Source organism: Puma concolor, chromosome C2, assembly GCF_028749965.1.
Source record: "Puma concolor isolate L17-30 chromosome C2, mPumCon1.1.hap2, whole genome shotgun sequence".
In the NCBI taxonomy this organism is placed as follows: domain Eukaryota; kingdom Metazoa; phylum Chordata; class Mammalia; order Carnivora; family Felidae; genus Puma; species Puma concolor.
In genome coordinates, this window is record NC_141675.1 from 85,307,424 (window position 1) to 85,330,791 (window position 23,368).

Sequence of the window (23,368 nt, forward strand, 5' to 3'; positions counted from 1 at the left end):
TGAAAGATAGGGGAGTTAATGCCTACCCCAGTGGGTACAGCAGCGATAAAATGAGATACTTTGTGAAAGAGCCAGCACGTTTGGGGACTTAAAGTTTGGGGTTTCTTTCTTTTTTCGTATTTCACTGTAATTAATCCTTAACTACAAACATCTTAATGATACTGTTTTAAAGAGATTGTGCAACTCTCCCGAGTCATGCACCTAACGAGGAGCAGAGGCGGGAGTCCAGCCCAGGTCTCTGCTCCTCTTCCAGCCCTCCATGCACACGGTGCTTCTGGGCTGCAGAACCTTCTGGCTCAGGGCACAGCAGTGGACTCCACCCACTCGACCTTCCACGTCTGCAGTTTCAGAAAAATAGCATAAGAGGGCCAGGTGCAGGAAGGTGGAAAGGCTCTTGTCTCACACAAAAACAGTGAAATTCCTTTCACACCCTCCTACCTCCCACTCCTTAATGAGTCTCTTATGAGCGTAAAGTCTCCTTGACTTTTCAAAGTTTTATAAAGAGTTCCTTGTAGAACTCTTAGAAAATGAATGTGAGGCACTTGTAAAACTTCACACAATACACATGGTTTCCTTTCGCCTTTCTATATTTTATTCACACACCCTTTCCCATAACAAAACTCGCTGGTCAGTGCCTAGTATCTCCCCACCCCTCCCACCTTCCTTAACTTCCTTCTGTCCCGCTCTCTCTACTGTAAAACGGGCTCATTCCAAAGTCCTCTTTAATTGCCTTGATGCCCAGAGTTAATGTTTCTTCAATCTTCTTGCTCATTTGACTTTCCTTCTGGCCTAGTCATTGTGCCCCAAGACAAGTACCGTACCTTCCTATCTCCATGCCTTTGCTCACACATCTTTCTTCACACTTTGCCCATCCTTCCAAACTCAGCTCAAATGCCAGCTCTCCGTGAAGCCTTCACTGATGTCCTCTGCTCGAAGGGATGTCTCCCTTCATCCGAGCCCCACAACGCGTTTCCAAATCTCCTTGTTTTTTTTTTTTTTAATTTTTTTTTCAACGTTTATTTATTTTTGGGACAGAGAGAGACAGAGCATGAACGGGGGAGGGGCAGAGAGAGAGGGAGACACAGAATCGGAAACAGGCTCCAGGCTCTGAGCCATCAGCCCAGAGCCCGACGCGGGGCTCGAACTCACGGACCATGAGATCGTGACCTGGCTGAAGTCGGACGCTTAACCGACTGCGCCACCCAGGCGCCCCATCAAATCTCCTTGTTAATAACACTCGTCCCTGTGTCCCATGTAGCATGTGGATGAGTGAGATGGACAGACGGGCAGACGGGTGAGTTGGTGGGTAGATGGATGTATGGATGCATGGATGCATGGAATATGTATGAATTTTTGAGTGGAGAGACAAACAGCAGGCCGGCAGCATTTCCCAGAGCTTTGGGACGTGGTCATATCTGGACATCTGCATCGCATTAGTATATTTTCTGATTCAGTGGTCATTCAACAGCTTCTGTGTCTTGTCTACCTACCCACAATCTAGTTCTGATCTCAGGAAAACATATTGGGAATATTCAATTCAGACTGAACCCCAAGTCTTATGCAGTCAATATTTGCAGATGACAAAGGCCCAGATATATTTTAATGTGTCCCTAACCTGAAGCCTGACGAGTTTTTACTGGCATTCTAAAGTGGCTGTCAATACATGTCTTGTTCCTGCTTTTTGGGCTGCAGCTGAATCTTTGTGCCCCACGGCAACCAGTGCAACTGCTCATTTTTCAGATGAGGAAACTAAGGTTTCCTCAAGGGAACATGGCTTGCACAAGATCAGATGTAAAGTAAGACCAAAACTCTGCCTTGACTCCCAGCCTCTCACTCCATTCTTTATACCTTACAAGCTAAAGCCAGTGGGCTGGCTTACCTATTCTAGGTATGTTTCAAACCTTGATAAAAAGCATGAAGATTTGGAAAGAAAATCCAAGACTTCTCTAAAGAGTTGTAAGATTTCTCACTATGGACTCTTTCTGTGTTTAACACCACTGGATTTGGGGCCTTAGCTTTCCAAAGTTCCGTTTGTACGATGAAAAGAAAAATGCTATGCCCCTGACTGCTTCCTAAGAGCTGCAGAGGATTCCAGATTTATGTTTGCACAGGTCGCTCCAATGACAAGGAAAATGAAGGTTTGGAGACCTGCATGCTGTGGGCTCTGACTTTTTTTAGTCAAAAGTCTCATCCATTAGGACATGGCAGCATTTTGAAGACCTCCTCTGTTATCAGTCCAGTAAGTGACCATTTCTCTGCTCTGGGAATATAATCCCTTTCCATAGGTTTTACTGAAGAACAAAGTATTCAGGTAAGCCTCTGTGCACCACTCATTTTTCTGAGTTATCTAGAGAAGGCTCTGGCTTCTCTACTCCCCAAATAGAAGCTGACAACCCTTTCCAGGAATTTCTAAAACTTTGATCCAAAGTTTTCAGAAACACCAACGGTTCTACTTTGGTATTTATGATATGATTTCTTGGTGACCGTGACTCAAAGCCTCAGCTCCCCTCCTTTAAAACACACTACTATTGGGGCGCCTGGGTGGCGCAGTCGGTTAAGCGTCCGACTTCAGCTCAGGTCACGATCTTGCGGTCCGTGAGTTCGAGCCCCGCGTCGGGCTCTGGGCTGATGGCTCAGAGCCTGGAGCCTGTTTCCGATTCTGTGTCTCCCTCTCTCTCTGCCCCTCCCCCGTTCATGCTCTGTCTCTCTCTGTCCCAAAAATAAATAAACGTTGAAAAAAAAATAAAAAAATAAAACACACTACTATCTGCCTCAAAACTCTGCACGAAGCACAAAGGGCACAAACTGCTCTGTGCCTCATAAATATAGCCAGTGACTACACGTGGGCATGAACATTTCTCTTTAATTGTCATTTTCTCCCGGAAAGCCCAGAGATAATAGGAAGAAAGTGGGAGAGGAGCCAGAGAATGGGGGCATCAGGAGAGGGTGTTGCTGCGGGAAGCTGACCCCCTCCTCAAGCGCGCAAGCAGCAATTATCACTGGTCAGCCAACCCGAAACGCGTCCTGCCTTTACGAATTTTCAATCAATACCCCAAATGCCAGAAGTTTCTTTTCAAATTAAAAAAAAAAAAAAAAAAAAAGTGAGGAAGGAAGAAAGAAGAACTCCAAACAGTGGACAAAAACCAGGCGCCATGGCCCCCACTCCAGCTTGTGAAGCGGCGACAATGGTGAGAAACCAATGCCCAGAAGCACAAGGCGGCTTTCAGACACCTCTTGACCTTGTCACTTCCTGGGTAATTAAGAGGCACTACAGTTCCGTGTCACTGTCAGGGGCTGAATGTATATCGATAGATAGATATATATGTTCTTAAAAAGATTCTTTTTCTACAGCCTTGGTCAGGATCCCGCCAAAGAAAAGGGGGGAAAGAAAGGCATTTTGTCCAGAGTGCAGTGAAAGGAAGCATGAAAGCAGAAAACCTAAATTTTTCAGCACAGTCTGCTCCTGACATGGGAAAATGGCACAGACAAGAATAGATGGCTTGTTCGCTGTTGTTTTTTCCCTTCCTTCCCTTGACAGAGTATCTCTGTGAATGTGCCGCAGGCGGCAGGGCCCTCGTCCGGCTCTGCGTTCTTCTTCGGATACCTTAAAAGCAATAATGTAAACCCTGAGTTCTCCAAGATAGGCTGCATCCCTGCTTTCTTTCTTTGGGCCTCAGTTGCCACAAATGAGGGAGACTGGATTAAACCCTCTTCGGGGCCTTTTCCGGGGCTGACATTTGCTGAGACTGTGAGAAATGGTTTCTGTCTTCTGACCCTGCCAAGGATACAGAGGAACACAGAATTCTGGGAGAGCAGGCATGGGCCTCTCCCCATATGCCTGTCAAACACCAGCCACCGAGGCCACTCAGAACCTTAGGGAGTCTTGAGGCAAGGACCCCTCGAGAAGGTTGGCCCAACCCACTGGAGAGCAAAGCCCTAAAGACACTTTGCCAGCTCTGAGTCTGATGGTTCTTCGGCACGTCTGTGCTCTTTCCCAGTGGCTCTGGTCTGGGGGGCCACACCGAGAGGGCTGGTGACGGTCTGCTCCATCATTGGACACAGGTGGAATCTCCATCATGGACCGTCAGCTCCCGGGCCCTCGGCCCTCACGGATTATCTCTGGATCCCTCTCAGCACCGAGCCCGGTGCCCAGCATCTGGGAGGAGCTCTGTGGATGTATTAAGCCAACATCTGGATTCAAAGACACAGGGGAAGCAGGAAGCGTGTTGATGTTGGATGCAGAGCAGTGAATCACTTCCGCGTAAAACCGAGGTTTTTATTTCAGCAAAACTGGTCACTTCGCCAAATTCTAGGCAGCTGGTTTTATGGCCGGAGGACAAGAATCTGTGTCTGTCATCTCTCTATGCCTACTACTAACAGTGACCAGGTATACAAGCCACTACACTTTGAGGGATGTTGCAGGCGAATGATGTGGCCCACGGAGGCTTTCGTCTTTGGTGTCCCTTGGCATGGGGTTTGGCTATATCGTGACTGCCCTGGTGTCAGTGGGGTCCTGCAGTGAGTGACATTCTCTGCATGCTGTCCTGACAGCATTACACAAGCATGGGCTCCCAGCCGGCCGAAAACTACCGTGGAAGTTGCATTGGCTGCCCCACCGAAGATGTCCCCTTTTCTTCCTGGAATATCAAAAGGATGCACGTAGTAGTAAATGTAAAAGGAATTACATTTACCCGGAAGAAAAGTACAATACAATGTACTATGGTAATAATATGTTACGATATAACTCAGATGAAGCTTGTCTAGACGATCTCTCCAACTCATCAGGTAGGTGCTGTGTTTTAAAGCGTTCTGGCTGAAATGGAGAAAAGTGGGCCCCCAGACAACTGGTTGCCTTCGCAACCCCACCCGAGGGGAGGGCACCGGGTCAAGTGTGATCTGTCCCAAGCAAGGGCAGCCTCTCCCCAGGTACCAAAAGATCATTATCACTTTCGCTACGTGGGATCTCAGCTATGTTTTCTTCTGGCCAGCCTAAAGCCCTTTGCATTTGTTCTGACAGAGGTTTGAGAGGCAAGATGGACAATATCACCAGCCCAGGGAGAGCGGGGCACAGAAAGGCCAAGCTGATGAAACACGTAACAGTGAAGGTGGGGCTGGGCCTGCAGGGTATTACCGTCAACACTAACAGCTCGAGTCCTCAAAAAATTATGTGAGGAGACACCAAAGAGGGGGGGTCATTTAAGAAGACCAGACGTAGCTAACTCTTTAAAAAATTAAAAGCTAAGAACAAATGGCAAGAAAGCAACTTTCTGTACCAAAGCTATCCAACAGAACATTCGGGGCTGATGGGACCGTTCTATTCTGCGCTGCCCAATGTGGTAGCAGCTCGCCACATGAGGTTAGCACCCACGTGAAATGCGGATGATGTGACTGAAAAACTGAAATTAAAATTGTATTGCCTCTGGGGCGCCTGGGTGGCTCAGTGGGTTAAGCGTCCGACTTCGGGTGAGATCATGATCTCACGGTCCGTGGGCTCGAGCCCCGCGTCAGGTTCTGTGCTGACAGCTGAAAGCCTACAGCCCGCTTCGGATTCTGTGTCTCCCTCTCTCTCTGCCCCTCCCCTGCTCACGCTCTGTCTCTTTCTCTCTCAAAAATAAATACACATGAAAAAAATTTAAATAGTGAAAATAAATTGCACTGCATTTAATTAACTGAAACAAATGTAAATGCGTATGTGTCTGGCAGTTACCATTTGGACATTTGGACAGCACAACTCTACACTCACATGCATCATCTGAAAACATGACAAAACTTCAAGTTCTTGGGGACTTGTAAAGCCTCGAAAGGCCTGAATAAGACAATAAACAAACCAACCAACAGGAGGAAGAGGCTTCTCAGCTGTCACTTGGTGTCCACATGGGACTGTATCTTCTAAGCCGAGGCGGGCGGGCCAGAGTTGGTGACGGGGACGGAGCTGCCCTGAGCCCGCAGACGGTGGCACGCCCGCCCCCGGACGCCTCTGCCCCCTTCCCGCAGCCCCCAGCCATCCTGGCGATGATGACAAGACACAGGTCGTCTGGGGGCAGCAGCAAGTCCATCAGTCCGGAAGCTCCCGGAGGGCAGGGACAGGGTCTCGGCCACCACTGAATACCTCTCTCCAGCTCCCCAGGCCCGTAACACGGCTGGCACCCAGAAGAGAGTTGTTTTGAACAGAATTCTCAATATTTGTTACAGAGGTTGTCACGATTACAGGATGGGCTGTGGACTGAATGTTTGTGTCCCCGCATATATCATACGTCGAAACTCTAATCCCCAGTGTGATGGTACTCGAAGGTGGGGCCTTTGAGAGGTTAAGTAGGTTTAAATGAGGTCATGAGGGTAGAGCTCCCATGATAGGATTCGTACCCTTATAAGGAGGACATCTCTCTCTGCCATGTGAGGACACAGCCTTCAAATCAAGAGGAGGGTTCCCGACGGACAGCGATCTGGATTTGCTGGCACCTTGATCTTGGTCTTCCCAGCCCTGAAGACTGTGAGAAATAGATGTTTATGGTTTAAGCCACATGGTCAATGGCATTTTTTTATCGCAGCCCAAGGTGGGGCTGAGACGGGGTTTGGGGGGAAAGCAGCTTTTGGCATCAGTTTTTTCATAGGCACTCATTAAAAATAAAAACAAAACCAACCAGACCAAAAGAAACATTACCAGGCCCCTCCCATGGGAACTATGAAGCCAAGAAAGAAGATTCCCTGCTCTAGAAAGGACCCTGCCAATGAGACATGACCAAGCACAGGAGTAATTATGACCCCAGGCATAAAGCGACTGATTTCATCTGAGCCACACTGATGGAGACTTTGGGCCCCACCAAGGCAAGAGGGATACATTACTGCCAAAATGGGGGAGGGGAGCAGAAGGGGGCAGCTTCCTGGAGAAAGTGGTATCCGGGCCAGGTGTAGAGGGATATAGCGGATGTGCTTGTGCAGGAGACTGGGATGGGAGCATAGAACACAGGTTACAAGGTGGGGGGGTGGAGGGGGGGGACCCTAGAGACTAGTCTAGCCCTTTGTGCAGCAGTGCTATGCAGGGAGGCCCGAAACTCTGCTCTGGCAAGGTAAGGGGTCCCCTTGGAGCTCTGGCTAAAAACCGTAAGGAACTGGGGTATTTGGAATTTCTAGCTGCTAGGCTCACTACCGCTGAAATGGATCCCCACCCCAAGCCCCACCTCTTTCGCAACGAGAGAGGGTGGACAGCTGAACAACCAGTGTGGCCTCCCAAGTGGCCGTGGGAAGGGGCTGGGTTGTCTGCTGCCCCCACTCTCTTCCTCCTGCTGTGAAATCCGCATCAGCTGGAGATGCCCAAGAGATCCGTTTCCATCTGTTCTGGGCATGGTTGGTAGGAAAGCCGCAGATCCAAGAGGCAGCTTGGCCTATCAGCGTGACAGAGGCAGCCTCCGGTGGGGGTAGGGAAGGAGCCCACTGCAGAGACATGCTCAGCCAGCCCTGGGAACAGCTGCCCAGCCGTGGGGCCGGGAGGCTCCCAGCTTCCCAGCCGCCCACAAATCCCCCATTTTGTAGCCTGCTTGCTAAGGGTGTCAGTAAGTTCATCAGAAGCACATCTGCCCGGAATGATAGCAAACGTGGGCACGTTCTAAGGGAAGCCCACGAGAGTTAGGGGACTCGGGTGACCACACCAGCAGGGCCTGTGGTATCCCCAAGAGCCTGGAAACGACCCCTGCAGATTTCATCCGTCTCTAACTGGACCAGGAAGTATCCTCAGCCAAGACCCTAGGCAGGGTCGTCTACAGCTGTGCTGCTCTCAGCATGTCCCAGGGTGCCCTACCACCCGCTACTCTGGCCCTCGCGAGCCCCTCGCGGCTCTGTGAGGCTGGGCGGGGGACATACTTCTGAGCAAATACTAGATGAACAGCTGTTCTGTTCAGCATATGGTCTCAGCAGTTTCCTCCAAAGGCAGGGCTGGAAACAAAAGTTCCCATCCAGGTATTCATTCTGGCGATGATCCCAGGGGGCAGGAGTGAGATCCAGTTGAGAGGGAAACAAGGAAGAAGGGAGACATACAAAGATGCATTCCTGAGGCGGCTTCCACCTGGCACCCTTCCTGGGGAACTCCTGAAAAGCCTTGTGGAAAGCATCTCAGAACTGCCCACCCAAGCACTGAAAGGGGAAAGCACTTATCGCTACGTTCCTGTGCCCCCGCGGTCACGGGCAGTCCCGTGCGGTTCCAGGATACACACTGGTAAATGTCAATGCTACAGAGCAGACAGTCCCGGGACAGAGAGTGAGAGGTTCGTGAGGCGGCCCAGAGGGAAGTGCAGTCAGAGCATCTCCACGACAGTGCTCAAAGCCTCTGGCACCTGCGGGCTGCACTAGAGCCGGAGCAAGAGGGGGTTTCCGGAAAGCCTGGGAGAGTTACGTCTGCCTCCACCATGTCTGTCCCTGAGTCCACGGCACAGGCTAAACCCTCCTGAGGCCTGCTCCTGGCTAAGATGCTGTATTAGTTTCCAATTCTCTGATGGCACTGGCTCTCAGAAGTCTGACATGGGTCTCACTGGGTGAAAATCAGGGTTTTGACGAGGTTGGGTCCTTTCTGGAAGCTCTAGGAGACCATCTGTTTTCTTGTTTTTTCCAGCTTCTAGACCAGGGGGTGGGGAGGGTGGGGTCTGTTGGTCCCTTGGTCTTGGTCTGTGGTCCCTTCCTCCATCCTCAAAGCCAGCAGTGGCCAAGCAAGTTTTCCTCACATCACATCACATCACTCTGACATGGTCTCCCTTGCCTCCCTCTTCCCCATTGAAAGGATCCCTATGGGCCGCCTGGGTGGCTCAGTTGGTTGGGCGTCCGACTTCAGCTCAGGTCATGATCTCACGGTCCGTGAGTTGGAGCCCTGCGTCGGGATCTGTGCTGACAGCTCAGAGCCTGGAGCCTGCTTCGGATTCTGTGTCTCCCTCTCTCTCTGACCCTCTCCCATTCATCCTCTGTGTCTCTGTGTCTCAAAAATAAATAAACATTAAAAAAAAAAAAAAAAAGGATCCCTGTGATTACACTGGGGGCCCCTTGGATAAGCCAAGACAATCTCCCCATCTCAAGGTCAGTTGATGAGCAACCTTAATTCCACCTGCAACCTTAATTCCCCTTCACATGTAACAGTATATCCACAGATTCCAGAGACGAGGTGGTGAATGCCTTTGAGGGACCATTTTCCCACCTACCCCAGATACTATTTCATCTGTTCCTGAAAAGAAGAGTCCAGGGCACTTCTGCAGTTAATTGGGGTGGACCTGTCTGGTCCACAGAACCAGAAAGGAAGAACCTGCCTGTCCCCGAGGCTGCCCCTGTGACCCCCACATTTTGCCGGCACAGCCGCCTACTTTGCCAACGACAACTAAACCCAACAAAGTCAGGAGACAGATGACCCAGAGGCCCCAAGGTGATCCAGACATCATAGAAAGGGCCTAAACTTCACAGACAGATGGACTCAACTCTGATCCCAACCTAGGAAAGACTGCTCAACCTTTCCAAGCTTCCAGATCCCAGAGCAGGGCCAAAGTCCCAGGGGACTGTCAGGATTGGAGATCACTTTTCCAATCTCTACAAAATAGCTGTTGAAGAATTACTATTCTTCAGACCAGCTCTCTCTAGGCCCTAGGGCTATACCAGGGACAAGACCAAGTCCTGACCCCCATCAAGCTTACGTTACACCCTAGACGATGCCTGGAATATAGTAGTTGCTCGGTAAATTGAAGGCATCATTAGGGCTTTCAAGGCAGTAATTCTCAAAGAAGTAACTCTACTCTTTAGTTATTTACTGATTTATAACATACAAAATATAATCATAACCATTCCCTCATTTGATTCTCAAAACAACCCAGAGAGGTAGATAGCAGGCCACTCCATGGTTCTTCCTGCGGCCTTGGTGAGACTTGTACCCAATCCAAGCACCCCCATCCATGCAGAGTGGGTTACCCCTGCCCTGTTTCCATAATTTCATTAGGCAAAAGGCCAGGAGAAGGAGAAACTGAAGCCTAAAAGACTTAGAATCGTTCTTCTCTAGAGCTCCGGATGCAATAAAATATCTTAAAGCCATTTTCTCACCTGCTGTAAATGGTTGAACCATATTTGGGGGGTGGGGTGGGGTGGGGAATGTTTGCACCTCTCTTCATGCATTCGGCCCAGGCTGCCTTGCGCTAACATGCATGTTTTCTTGTCTCTCTCTCCCACAGAGCTGAGAACTCATCACCTAGGGGTGGCAAGGTCTCAGTGAAGGGCTTTGCAATTATTTAGTAGCCCAGAGGAAGCATTTGCTCAGTCTGCCCCCTCTCCCATCCCCCAGGTCTCAGCAGAAGCCTCAGGTGACGACTGCATGCATGACCGATTTCTATGTCTCTATGTTACACTCGGGTTGTCAGGCACGAGCTTCCGCTCCTGGAGGGAGCACGCAGGCTAGCCTCCCACGGGCAGAGCAAAGGCAAGGATGTTCCTGAGCCTGCATCTAGCTTCGCTCTGTATCCTCACCCCCAGTTCCTGAAAGGTAAGCTTCCCCCCAACAGAACGTGAGGGGGCCAGAAGGGATAGTCTGCAGCACAGGGCATAGAACGGTTGTCCCTTGTCTTTGGCTGATCTGGCGCGTGCCTCTGCCTCCGCTGCCTGCCCTTTCCCACACTCTGCTTGCTCCCTCCTTCAGTTGTCAGATCTCCCAGGCTCAGCAGGCAGTCTGCCATAATTCTCAAGAATAAAGAAAACATTTTAGGGTTTGACAAGCCCAACATTTGCATGTCTGTTTTCAGAGAAATACCCATCTGGGGGGATTAAGCCCTTTTTTTTTTCCTCCCTCCCCATCCGACCCAAAGTATGAAAACATTCTTGACATAGTTGCCTGAAAAAGGATTTCTAAAGAGAAAAATACCTCCCATACCCTGTGATTTCAGTGACTTGGTGTGAAAAGCACCCGAAAGAAAGGGGATGAAGTGGAGAACAGAAAGGAAAAAAAAAATCTCTTTAGTCAAATAGCTTGTTAATCTTAAAGTAGGCAATGCATTAGCTTTCTTCTCTAGTCTCAGGAAATACACATGTTGGTGTGTATTTCATCCCCAAGCAGCACCTCTTCACTGAGGAGCAGGGCCTGTGCACCCATAGGCCCAGGGCACCAATACTATGGGGGAAAGGCAGAAACCCAAGGCCCAGAGTCCAGAGCCACTGAGCAGAAGGGGGGGGGGCTGCGCAGAGAGCACTTTTTGGGGTATGCACCTCCCTCTTGGGGAGGTTCTCATCTTAAAGCAAATTTGTGGGTGGGATTCCTAGAAAAAGGCCAAGTAGGGCGACTCATCCTAAATCATTAAAGATTTTAGCTGAAGATGATTTGCACAAAATCCAACTGCACTCAATCAGGTCGGGAAGCCAGTGAACTTCTGATGTGATGAACTTGGCTGCCATTGCCCCGAGGAAGGCAGAGTTGTGCCCAAGAAAGTGATGGAGGACTGAGCAGCTGGCTGGTCCAGGTAATGTAGCAAAAGGCAACTTTAAGGTTTTAGAGGTGAAGGGAAGGTGACATTGCCCAAGATAAGAACCACGCACCCATCCATTCATTCAACAATGGAACGTCTGCATTGGGCACAGCACTGGTTAAATGTTGATGCCTTTCAACCTCAAGAGGGCACATGGGCCCATGAAGCCCTGGAAAGGAAATATGTTGGGAAGAAAGGAAAATTTAGAGAACTCCCCCCCCCCATCCCGATGAGTTGATTGCCTGTGAAAGGGCCAGGGCAAGTGTCCCAATACAAACCCCAGAGACAGGGCCCAGCACATGTTGCTGGAGACAGGTGGCCCAACACACACACAGGATGCTCAGAGATTTCCTGTGGCCTGAGTTCCAAATGGCACAGGCTGAGGTGGCACATCTCGTGTGCCAGTCAAGAGAACAGTTTCTAAATGAAGCCGAAGAAGAGAGACCAGCAGGTCTCTCTTTCTCCTTCTCCAAGGAGTCGGGGAGCTCCGAGGGAGTGCTCAACCTGGTGGCAGAGGAGAGGAGGGGGACCCATGCCAGGACACAATGTCCAGAGTGGAGGAGCTCTGGTTAAGATTTGGGGGACAGGGCCAGGTGAGGCCAGGGCGTGAGGCCCCATGGGGACATAGGCTGGGCAGTAATGGTCCAGGCGTGCCCTCGGGGGCCACCACAAAGGGTGGTTGCCTAACCACCACTAGAAAACAGAGGGCTGGGTGCTCCGGCCTGCAAGGGGTCAGTGAAGAAAGAAAGGGGGTGGAGTGAGGTAGGGTGGGCTGTGAAGCCAGACGCCTTGCTTTAGAGGAGAAGTATTCCCTCCAGTCCCCAGAAATCCTAGAATCTGCAGCAAGCTGCCTAAGATAAGTAGGGTGAGAAGCCAGGAGGCCGTCCGTCTGGGATGCGTAGCAAAAAGAACACTCCCCACCACCACGTCATGCCTTCTCCCAGGAAGAGATTAATTTCAAAACTTTTTCCTAGGTACACAGTATATCATACCAAATGATGTATCCAGCCATCCTGCCTCAGATTCCACTCTGGGATTTCTCCATGAGCATTTGGCTTTCCCACTGCAGGACGGAAGAGGAGGTTGGAGAAGTTTGCTTACAGGGACAACAACCCAGGGACACGTACTCTAGGAGACACTGGAGCCTGGCGTCTGGGTAGGACATCTGACCCTCTTCGGCCCCCCCCTTAAAAGAAAGCATGAAGACCCAAAGGCATTCGAGCAGAGGGCAGAGAGGCTAAAGCCCCCTCCACACCCAGCCCATCTGCCTCGCTGCCACCCCAGCCCCTACTTGGCCACCCAGTTCTTCTCAGTGCTGAACTGATTAGTCATTCATAACGCTCAAGTCATTAATTGAGGAAGGAAGCCACGCTATGGGCCTTGAATCACACTGGATCCAGGGGAGAGCAATGCCAAACTTGCCTGACTGGGTTCGATATTGCATTACTGAGATCAGCGCAGCAAGGGAGAGGTTCACAGGTTACCAAGCCCCGAGGAGCCCACCCACAGCCGCAGCCTTGGCTGACCCTCGATGGGGAGCTCTGCTGCTTCTGGGGTGTGGGGAGACTCAACGGTTCAGAGACAGGTTGGAAGGACACCAGATCGGCCCAGTGTCCCCCTTGACAGATGGTGAAACTGAGGCCCAAGGAGGCAGGCACTTGCTGCAAGTCAAATACCAAATGTAATATAGATGGGATAGAACTCTCATATCTCACTCCTGTGGCCCCAGCAATTTCCACCGCACCAGACTACTCCTAGGCAATCGTAATATTAAGGCTTGGATGGTAAGGGGCGATGTGAATGGCAAAATAACAAAATAACAAAAACAACCCAGTGTCCATCAGTAGGCAAGTAGCTTTAAAAAATGAAATGGGGGTGCCTGGGTGACTCAGTCAGTTGAGCTTCCGACGTTGGCTCAGGTCATGATCTCATGGCTCGTGGGTTCGAGCCCTGCGTTGGGCTCTGTGCTGACAGCTCAGAGCCTGGAGCCTGCTTCGGCTTCTGTCTCTGTCTCTCTCTGCCCCTCCCCTGCTCGTGCTTTCCCTCTCTCTCTCAAAAATAAACATTAATTTTTTTTTTTTAATGAGATGTAGGTTAAGTAAAATGAAATGTGAATCAGCCATGTAGAAAGATTGGCATGACTCTCTATGTTCTGGTATGGATCGATCTCCCTGATAGAGTTTTATAAGCAAGAGAGTACGACCTAGTACCTATAGTATGCTGCCATTTTGGAAGAAGGGAAGCACACACACATACACACACACACACACACATACCTGTGTGTGCTCTTGCCTTTGCATAAACCACCTCAAGGATGCATGGAAAACTGACAGCAGTGGTTGTGTCTGGGAGAAGCCCTCAGGGGCAGAGTATAGAGAACAAGAGGGGATGGGCTTACTTTTTACTCTTCTTTCTTACAACTCGGATTATCTACTATTGGCCTGTGTGATCAAACTGAAATCTAAAACACGCACCTCGCCCGAGGCTCAGAGTCAGCAATCCTGACTAGCTACAGTGGGTACTAGTCTCGGAACATATAAGCATGTAAGCTGAAAAGGCAATGGACTGATGACCAGAAAAATGAGTGAATGAAACAAAATGTTGTCTGAACCCCAAGGTAGCAATTAGATATATGGCGTCACATGTTGGACGAGACAAGGAACATATCACAGTACTTAAGAGCCAGAAGAAAGTATCAAGATTATGATGGGCAGCCTCTCATTGGGCAGAGTGGTGGGAGTCTGAGAACCCGGGTTCGAGTCGTTGGTCACCTAAAATCTCAGAAACCTCAGTTTCCTCATCTGCAAAATGGGAATGGTAATATCTCCTTCCTGGAATTTTCGTGCGGATCAAACGGGATCGTGGATGGGAAAGAACTTGGCAATGTGTAATGTATAGAACGGGCTGGGGGACTATGGCGAGCCCTGTCCCCCTGTACCCCTCCTCTCCACCGGCAGGTCTGAATGCTTTCCCCAGCCTCAGGCACTTTCAGCACCTCAGTGCCCAGTGCCTCAGTTTCTACGTGCTCAGGAAAAGCTCTAAAGGAGTCTCCCTGGGGCGTCTTCTACCCTCTCCCCTCAGGCAACAAAGGCCGCAGACACAATTTGCCTGAGGTCACAAAGGGACAGCCCCAGGAAGAGAATGGCTTCATTCCTTCACATCTTAAAAGATTTCATTCTTTGTAAGTGGTCTGCTCACACGTAGAGAACTTGAGAGGAGTCACACATCTTGAGCTGAATCAGCGACCTCCTCATTATTTACCCACCAGCCTCCCCCGGGATTGAGTGACATTTCAGGGACAGCAAAGCTCTCAGGAAAAGTGTCCTCGCATGTGGCCACAGGAAGCAAATCCCCCTCCAGCTCCCCCCACTCCAGGATGAGGGAACAGGGGCTGTCGGAGCCAGATCCGGTGGGCACACGGTGAGAAGCGAACCCCTGGGTTAGGACCAAGGCTGTGGAGAAGCCGGAAGGAAAGAAGCATGCATCACAAAACCTCCCCCACAGCTACCTGGAAAAGGGGCTCCAGGCATCTCTGGTATCCTCTTCCCACCTGCCAAGGAGCTGCCGTCCACACCATCGGTCGAGCCTCGGGGAAGCCCAAACATGGTTCCCGTCTTGTGGATGGGGAAACTGAGGCTCAGAGAGAAGAAGAGAACCTCTGTCTAGGTTTACAGCCAAAGTCTCCCCCCTCCGTTCCAGCTGTTTCCATCTATCCCTGTGGAGAATGGTGCTTGGAAAGAGTGGGACACCCATCACTTGGGATGCAAATAGTTGTTGTCTGAAAGGAAGAAGAAAGCAGGGCAGTGCTGTGGAGACATGAGGACCTGCACGGAAACACACTTGCTCGTTCCGGGCCACCGATCAGGTGCTATTTCTGGCTACTAATTATGCACAGGGGCCAGCAGAGGCCCGATTTCTGTGGCTGGCTGCACGCTGCGCCCTGGCGCTTACACCCACTCCTAATTTTCACGGCTTCGCCCCGCCCACCCCCACCTACTGTATTTCCCCCTCCTTCGTCACCACCGCAGACTCCTTCCCCAGGCACGGGCCGGGCTCACCGCTCCTACCACCTGGGCATGTCTGTGCGAGGAAGAAACTTTCTAGAGTCCTCCCATCTTGCATGAATGTGCTCGCTCGTTCATTAATTCATCAAATACGCACCAAACACTGATAGGCCGGACACCCCACCAGAATCCTCGCATGACTCGATGTAATCACGCATTCTTTGGGATGTCTTTCGTAGACAGCCAGAGAGAAAACGCTGTTGAAAAAAAAAAAAAGCTACAATGCGATGATAACAGGATAACAGGAAAAAGCTTGAGTTTTTGTTAATGCATTATTATTTATTAATTATGTTCCTCTGTCTTAAATCTTCCCTCGGTCACCAGAGTGGGATCAATAAATGGCAACATTTTCCCATCTGATGATTTTAAATGAGATTACAAAGACATGGAGTTTTAATTTCACATGCATTAGTTTCTGGGTCTTGGGTCTCTTTTTTTTTCCCCCCCTCAAAGCAGATAAATGAGGTTCTAAACTTAGGATAATAAGGCTTAACAGTGAGGCGCTTTTTAAAAAGTGAATCATTTCTCAGTTCTCCTTTGCTAATCTCTCTTGGTAACATTAATTATGAGTTTGTGCAGCGTGCCCCAAGGCGAGCTCGGCTTTCCCAGGACAATTAAAGTTACTTAATTATTAAAAACTGTGTGTGCTGCTTCCCAGAGAGAAAGAGGCAGCCGGGCCCGGCTCCCAGAGCCCCCCACAGGAGTGACCGGACACTCTGTGGGAACTCGGCTCCTTTCCCTCACCATTGTAATTCTTTCAATATAATCTATGAAAACCCCCTCGCTGACCCCTGATAGCAGTAGGACATGTCGCCCCACACCCTGAAAATGGCTAGAAGGGGAGAAGGAGGGGTGCCGCGGCCCAGCTGCATTCGCAGCAGACATTCCCAAGAGTGCTACTAATTTGTAACAGCCTTTTTGTTCTGGACGGGGCTTTGGTTGTGGTCCTGGGTCTGCCACCGACACCCCAGGGAGACTTGGGGCAAGGTCACTCCTGCAATTCTGAGGCTTGGATTCATAGTCCCAGGCACCCTTCGATCTCTAGGGGGCCTCCAGGTCCTGATTCTTTGATGAGGCTAACACTTAACCTGGAAAAGGAAACTCCCATTTTTCATTCCACTTCCTATTCTCGTTCATTCATTCATTCATTCACTCATTCATTCACTCAGCAAGCATCTGCCCTGCGCTGGGCGCTGTTTTAGCTCAGGGATAGAGAAGAGACGCAACATTCTCAAATCCTGCCCACCATCTTGCGCACAGAAGGAAATGGAGACTGAGAAGGGAGGAGGCTGGTTCTGGGGCTCCCCAGAAAGTCACACCGAGGCAGGCGAGAACCCAGTCCTCCTGCCCCCTGCCCCGGGGAGCTTTCAACACCCTGCTGCCAGCCATCTGCTTCCACTCCTTAGCTCCCTCCCCTTCTGATCTATTTAGCTCCTTCCCACCCCCAGCCCCCTCCCGGGGCTCCAAGTCTCCAAGGAAGCATAGCCCCTTAGAAACATCCTGGCCACCTATAAACGTGAGCCATCTATGTAATTTTACATACGCTAGTAGCCACATTGTTAAAAAAAAAAAACCACTTAACCAAGATGATTTTTAAAAATCATATTTTAAACTTGTGATAAATATAGACATGTATTTACTGATAAGATATTTGACACTTTAAAAAAATTAAATCTTCAAAATTCACTGAGGATTTGACAGTTACAGTACATCCCAGTCTGGCTAGCCATGTTTCAAATGCCCAAGAGCCACCTGTGGCCAGTGGTCACTAGCCTGAGCAAGCAGCACAGGAGTAAGGTTCCTCTCACCTGTAACTTTCCATCAGTCCTCAATACTCAGGACAATCCAGGAAGAAAAGTGTGCGATTCATGCACACGGCATGACAGGGGAAGTCTGGAGCACGGGGTCCCCAGGACACCGACCCCACGGAACACGACATAACCGAGAAAGTAAAATGCACATCATTAAGTGCAAAGAGCAAGATAGAAACAGTGTATGTGGAATTCTGCCCCTGCAGGGCACCTGCATATCTCCTTGTATGTGCATCAACTATCTCTAGAAGGATTCCTAAGAACCAAAACCTTCCCAAAGGAGAACTGGATGGATGGAGGACGAGGCGCAAGGGGGACGTTCGCCGCCCGTGTGCCCACACTTTTGGATTTTGAAATATGTGGATGCGTGACCCATCAAAACCTAAACTCAGAACTCTTCAGTTAGCGGGCACACTGTGGGCACAGGAGGCCTGCCAGCACGACGCTTGCTCCCAGTCCCCAGGGCAGTGCACCAGCAGGGGAGCAAATACAGGTCTCTGAGGTCCCTGCTGCTCCACAATAGGAAGAGGGAGGCTTGGCAGAGGCCCAGGGCAGGAAGACATGATATCAAGTGACTTTAAAGGGCTCTTTTGTTTCCGGAAAGGCAGCGGTTTCCCCTCTGCATCCCTGCCCCCCTCTCGGAGCCTGCTGTCTCTGGGATCCCTCCACCACCTGCTACCAGAGCATCATTTCTCCCCCCCGGAAGAGCCTCTGGGCTTGAGGTGGGGAGGGGAGGGAGGCACTGGCTGGGAAGGAGCATCATCCTGTCTTCCCAAAGGATGTCATTCATTCCCAGATGTCATTTCCAGAGGCATGATGCCACCCTGCCAGCTGCCCTGTAAATCCTGGCATATGACACAGAGCAATGGAACAAGAGAGCAGAGCCCGAGCATGGTCGCACCTGTGCGTGTGTCCACCTGTGCACATCCGGGGCCGCGCTCTGACACTCACGCACTCATTCGGCCTTTTAACAAATACTAGCTGGGCATCTACTATATCCCAGTCTCTGTGCTAGAGCCTTGGGATCTGGCAGGGACAAGGCACATGAGGTCCTGTCCTCAAGGAGCTTACCGTCAAGCAGCAGAAACAGGCATCAAATTGAAAATAATTCACTCGTAACTCTTGTGATAAGTACATGAAATCGGGGTTCACGGTCTAGTCTGGGAGGGCAGGGAAGGCTCACTCGAGAACTGGCACTTAAGTCGAGTCTAAAAAATAAATAAATCCAGAGGTGATGTCACAGGTGAGCCTTACGTGGATAGGGGCCCCACTATCAACTTGCTATGTCTTTGAATAAACCACCTCCCCTTTTCAAAGATGTTTTTATTTGAAAATAAATTTAAAACTTCAAAATATTGTCAAAAGAGTCAAAACCACCTGTATGTTTTTAGCCAGGTGATTCACTATTAACATTTTACCCCATTTGCTTTATCAGTTGTTTCTTCTCTCCCTCTCTCTTTCCATCTCTCTCTCTCCCCCTCTGGCCCTCCTTCTCTCCCTCTCTTTCTTTCTCAACCATGTGACGGTACCTAACACACACTTTTGGTCCTTTAGGACCAAACCCTTCGGGAGCCCACTCCCTTTCTGAGCTCAGCATGGGAAGATGGTCCCCTGTCCCCTCTCCTCCCAGGGCGTCACAGGGAACGAACCCGTGAAAGCCTGCACGAGCAAATCTCGGGCACATGGAATAAAAATCATTACTATCCATTTGCTGAGCACCTCTTGGGACTTAGAAATGAGATTTAAAATGACTTCCCAGAGAGATGCCCAACGTCTCAATTCCTCCAGGAGACAGCCTGCTCTTTAGCCAGCCCTGGAGGTTGGGATGGGGGCACGCGAGGGGAGGCGGGCAGCAGCGTCTGTCCACAGACCCTCTTCTCGGCCGGGTAGGCCTGAGCCCTTGGGGAGGACATTTCTGGCTGACCAGCTCTCCCCACAGCTGAGGGGAAGCATCTCAAGGCAACAGACAACACTCGCCCACCCCCGGGGGAAAGCCTCCTTCTCCATGATGAAATGGAACAGAGCCAGCCCAGAAGCCCTCTCCTGGCCGGTCAGCCCGGCATTCAGGAGCACAATAGCGTTGGTCCTCTCAGCGGGTTTTGAGAGCCATTCCCTTAATGAGAACGATAAATTCACAAGAAAAGGCTGGTTGCCAAGCGCAAGGAAGGAAAGTGCTGCCTGGGCCTCACCGGCCCCAGGGGACCACCCCTCCGAGCGTGGGACCTGCAGAATCAACAACCGGACAGGGACGAGACCCTGACTACTGAGTCATACGTCTGGGCTCAGAGCCTGGCACCGTGTACTTTTCAAAGCTTCCCAGGTAACCATCTGTCAGTTTAGCAACCGCTGGCCTAGCTAGCTACCCTCAGATCCTTCCAGGGCCGAGGCACCCCCCCCCCCCCACCCGCCATGGTGCGGCTGGGCAGGACCCGGAGCCGGCTGAAGGGCACACGTCGGCGGAGAAACTTCAGGCCCTGTGCTGGCGGCCCCTGCATCTGGGAAGGAAGCGGGTGCAAGGACGTCGTGCAGCGTCTCTCACCCTTGGTTTACCCAATCGTCTCTGATACAGGCCGCGTTCTACAAGCTCTCCCCGAGTGGGCGGCGAGAGGCAGAAGAAAATCAGTGAAGCAGCCAAGTTCTGCTCTGGCTGCCCTGATGAAAGCTGGCTGCTGGCGTGGGCCGCTCGCTGGAGCACAGCTGTGGGCAAGGCCAGGTGCGGTGGGGCGGCCTCTGGGTGAGCCAGCTGCCCGGCTCCTGACTCATTCAGCCCTCTCAGCAGCAGGCCCGGGCCTCCCCCTCTGGCTGCCCTGCAAGCTTCTCCCCTCCGCGTCCGCCCCTCCCCCAAACACCCTCTTCCCGCCCCCCCCCCCCCCTGCTCTGTATGGCCAGCTTATTTTCTTTTACTCTAGTTACCCACACCCCTCAACGGGGTCACCCTGCCCCACCCTGGGGGCTTCTTGAATTTCTAGGCAAACACTGGGACCCTGGGGCCCTGCAACCTTATCCCTCCCATCATTAAACACTGAGACTCCCCGGGGGCCAAAAACTGTGTCAGAGTGGGCCCCCACCTCCCCGTCCCCAGCACTCAGCACTGCCCTAGGCAGAGAGCAGGCACTCAGGACACGAGGGAGGGAGGAAGGAAGGAAGGAAGGCTGCAATAAATCTGCAATAAAATCCGGTTCTTAATTGACCCACCGCATCAGACCTCTCCCCAGGGCCTGTTCCAGGAAGGTTCTTTAGTCGAACCCAGTTCGGAGTGACTTCCTCTCCCGTTCCCAGTATTCCGGGACTTCTCTTGTGCGGGGACAGTGAAAACGAGGATGAGGCTGGGGACTAAATGGATTTTGCGAAGATTCACCAGATGTGGGAAGCCAGCCACACAGCCCGCAGAAGGGACAACTGACGGGAAGAATAGACATCTCTGAATGTCCAAATCTGGCCTATTCAAGACCTGGAGGCAAAAGCCACCTCCTCAATGAAGGTTTCCTGGATTTCTCTGACCAGAAGTGATCCCTCCCTCCTCTAAAACTGCACGGCACATTGTCCGTCCTTCTTTCACGGACCCTCTGCAGTTTTCCATCTTGTGAGACAAGCATTATTACACACGTGACAACCATTGTATCACACGTGGTGATATAAAGGAACCAGTCAAGGCTTTGCAGTCAGGCTGCCCCAAGTTCAAATGCCACATCTCCCTCTTACTAGCCGTGCAAATGTGAAGGAGGAGCTTAACCCTTCTTATCCTCGGTTTCTTCGTCTATGAAATCAGAATAATAACTATGTGCCCTTTAGGACTTTCTTTTTCCTGCCCGCGTGGGGAGGCAATGTCACGTATGCAGCACCACATGACCTCCCACAGTCTGCGTCCTCTAACAGGGCGATGATGGGAGTTGGGGTCCTCAGGTCAGGTGTTTGCCACAGGAGATCGCATCTGGAGACTTCCCGTAAAGGGACCCTTGAGCATTCCTCAAGCTTCCTCACCGCCCGCAAGGCACACCCCATCTGGGAGAAAAGCCTGAGGAAAGGGATCACGTGGAATTCATCTGTTTTCCAGTCCTGGAAACTCGGGGGCCGCTAAAGGGGGCTGCTTCGCACAGCCAGGAATGACCTAGTTGAGGCTACACAGACCTCAACCCAGAATGCGGCTGAGACCTGACGTGGGCCGCCCCTGTCAGGTGCATGGGGCTGCGTCGCCTACCAAGTACTTTCACATCCAGTACCTGCTGTGGTCCAGATAGCAACCCGATGAAGTTGCCTACGCTGGAATCGTTATCGTCCTCATTTTACAAAAAAAGAAACTGAGGCTCAGAGCAGAGAGAGAAACGTTTCATCTCTACAGCATTCAGAGGAGGAAGATTCAGATGTTGATGTCAGGAACTTGCTCAGGTGTTTTTTTTTTCCCCTCTGCCTTCTGAAGGGGGGCCTGAGAGCTCCTTTGATGGCTTCACGTCACTTTAAGGACATCCTTTTTCCTCCTGCTGATTTGCACTCGTGATGAAACAGGCATATGGCGTGTTCACTCAAAAACTCCTCAAAGACTGCTCCTCCCCAGCTATAACAAAACAAAAAATAAAAGAAATAGAGAGGGAAGGAGGAAATGCCACCCCGGAAGCCAACACAGCACCCAGAAGAGGGAGGAGGCTTCTTCAGCGGCACCCAGCTGCCGGCCCCACTGACAGGGGCAGCGGGTGCACCAGGGGCCGTAAAAGTTGTGCCATGGGTGTTTGATCGGAGTTACTTTTGAGTGGGCTCAAGACGAGAGCAGGGAACTGGCAGGGGTTAAACCCAGAAAGGCAGGGCAACTGGAGTTGGGAGAGCAAGTGCCAGGTCAGGCGGAGTGAGAGTGGGTGTCGAGAATGAGTCCAGGAAACTTGAGGGCGGCGGGGCTCCCTCTTCTGTGGTGTCTGTGTGGGTCTGAGGGCAGGTGTGGTGGCCACAGGGGCCCTGCAGGGTGGGGCGTTCCTGGCTGCAGTTTCCTTTTCTGGCTGCTGCAGGGCTGACGCTGGGTTCCTTTGCTTGCCCCGGCTGACACTGAAATGGCTTTCATGAACCGAAAGCCCTCCGAGTCTCCATCTCTAGACCAGTGGGGCCTGGGTCACACCCATGGGGAGCAAACCAGCAAGCACAGCAGCTGTCTCTGCACTGTGTCCTTTGCTCCCCCTCCCCCCAGTCCAGCAAGAAGGGCAGGTCACTCCTGTGGTACTGATGGGGAAACTGAGGCGGGAAGCGGTAAATTACTTTCCCGAATATCACAATTCATACGTGGAGGAGTCCAGATTTGAATCCAGTCCTACCTGGCTGCAAATCTCAGGCAAATTCTCCGCATGGTGCTGCTTCCCAAGCTTATGGCGAGGCTCCACCCATAGCAACAGCCCCCTAGGGTTGTCCTCTTACAAAGTCGGCCGCCTATGTGTCAACGGAGAACTAAAAGGGACCAGTGGTATGGGACACTTCTATCATCTCTTTCCTTTGCCCAAAGAGAATAAACACTAATACCGAAGGCAGTGGGGCAGAAAGCCATTTGCCCAAATGTCCTTGCCAGAGACAAACAGATAAACCTTCTTGCAAGCTTGGTTATATATTAACTCAGCACCCAAGGGCACTGTCCCATACAAGCAAGACGGTGTCCCTGCCTTTACCTCTGAGCTGAGCAAAAGGAGCCCCAGCATCCAGCCACTCTCCCGCCATACTGAGGAGCCCCCAGAGCCCCCAGCGCTGGGGTCCGTCCCCCTCCATCATGGAGTCGCATTCGGGCGACGCAGACGCACACAGCCAGTCCGGACGAGCAAAGAAAGTCAAGCCTCATGTCAAAGCTGAGAGTCTCCTGACCCAGGAGAGCTCAGTCCACACCCTGTACCTGCTCTGCTATGTGCCTACTTCTGCACGCATCCATACGGCGTCACCCACTCACTTCTGGTCTCACCCACCGTGAGCAGGCAGAGCCCAGCGGCATCGTTGGCTGCTTCGGGTGAGAGCTGCCTCTTCCGTATGTACCAGAGTCTCTGCTATCTGTACTCTGTCA

General features: G+C 51.3%; 1 long non-coding RNA gene across 3 annotated transcripts; it reads right to left on the reverse strand.

Moving 5' to 3' along the window:
• Window positions 1-2,843: 2,843 nt before the first annotated feature.
• Window positions 2,844-23,352, reverse strand: LOC147577374 (uncharacterized). Of its 3 annotated transcripts, XR_015240214.1 has the most exons (6): window positions 23,274-23,352; window positions 20,542-21,898; window positions 17,344-18,554; window positions 14,980-15,732; window positions 6,364-6,488; window positions 2,844-4,637 (listed from the first exon to the last, which is right to left on the reverse strand). It is a non-coding gene; the product is annotated as an uncharacterized LOC147577374 (long non-coding RNA). The 3 variants fall into 3 exon arrangements; XR_015240215.1 differs by lacking the exon at window positions 2,844-4,637 and having other exon boundaries at window positions 4,798-6,488; window positions 21,567-21,898; XR_015240213.1 differs by lacking the exon at window positions 2,844-4,637 and having other exon boundaries at window positions 4,798-6,488.
• Between the last annotated feature and the right edge of the window lie 16 nt (window positions 23,353-23,368).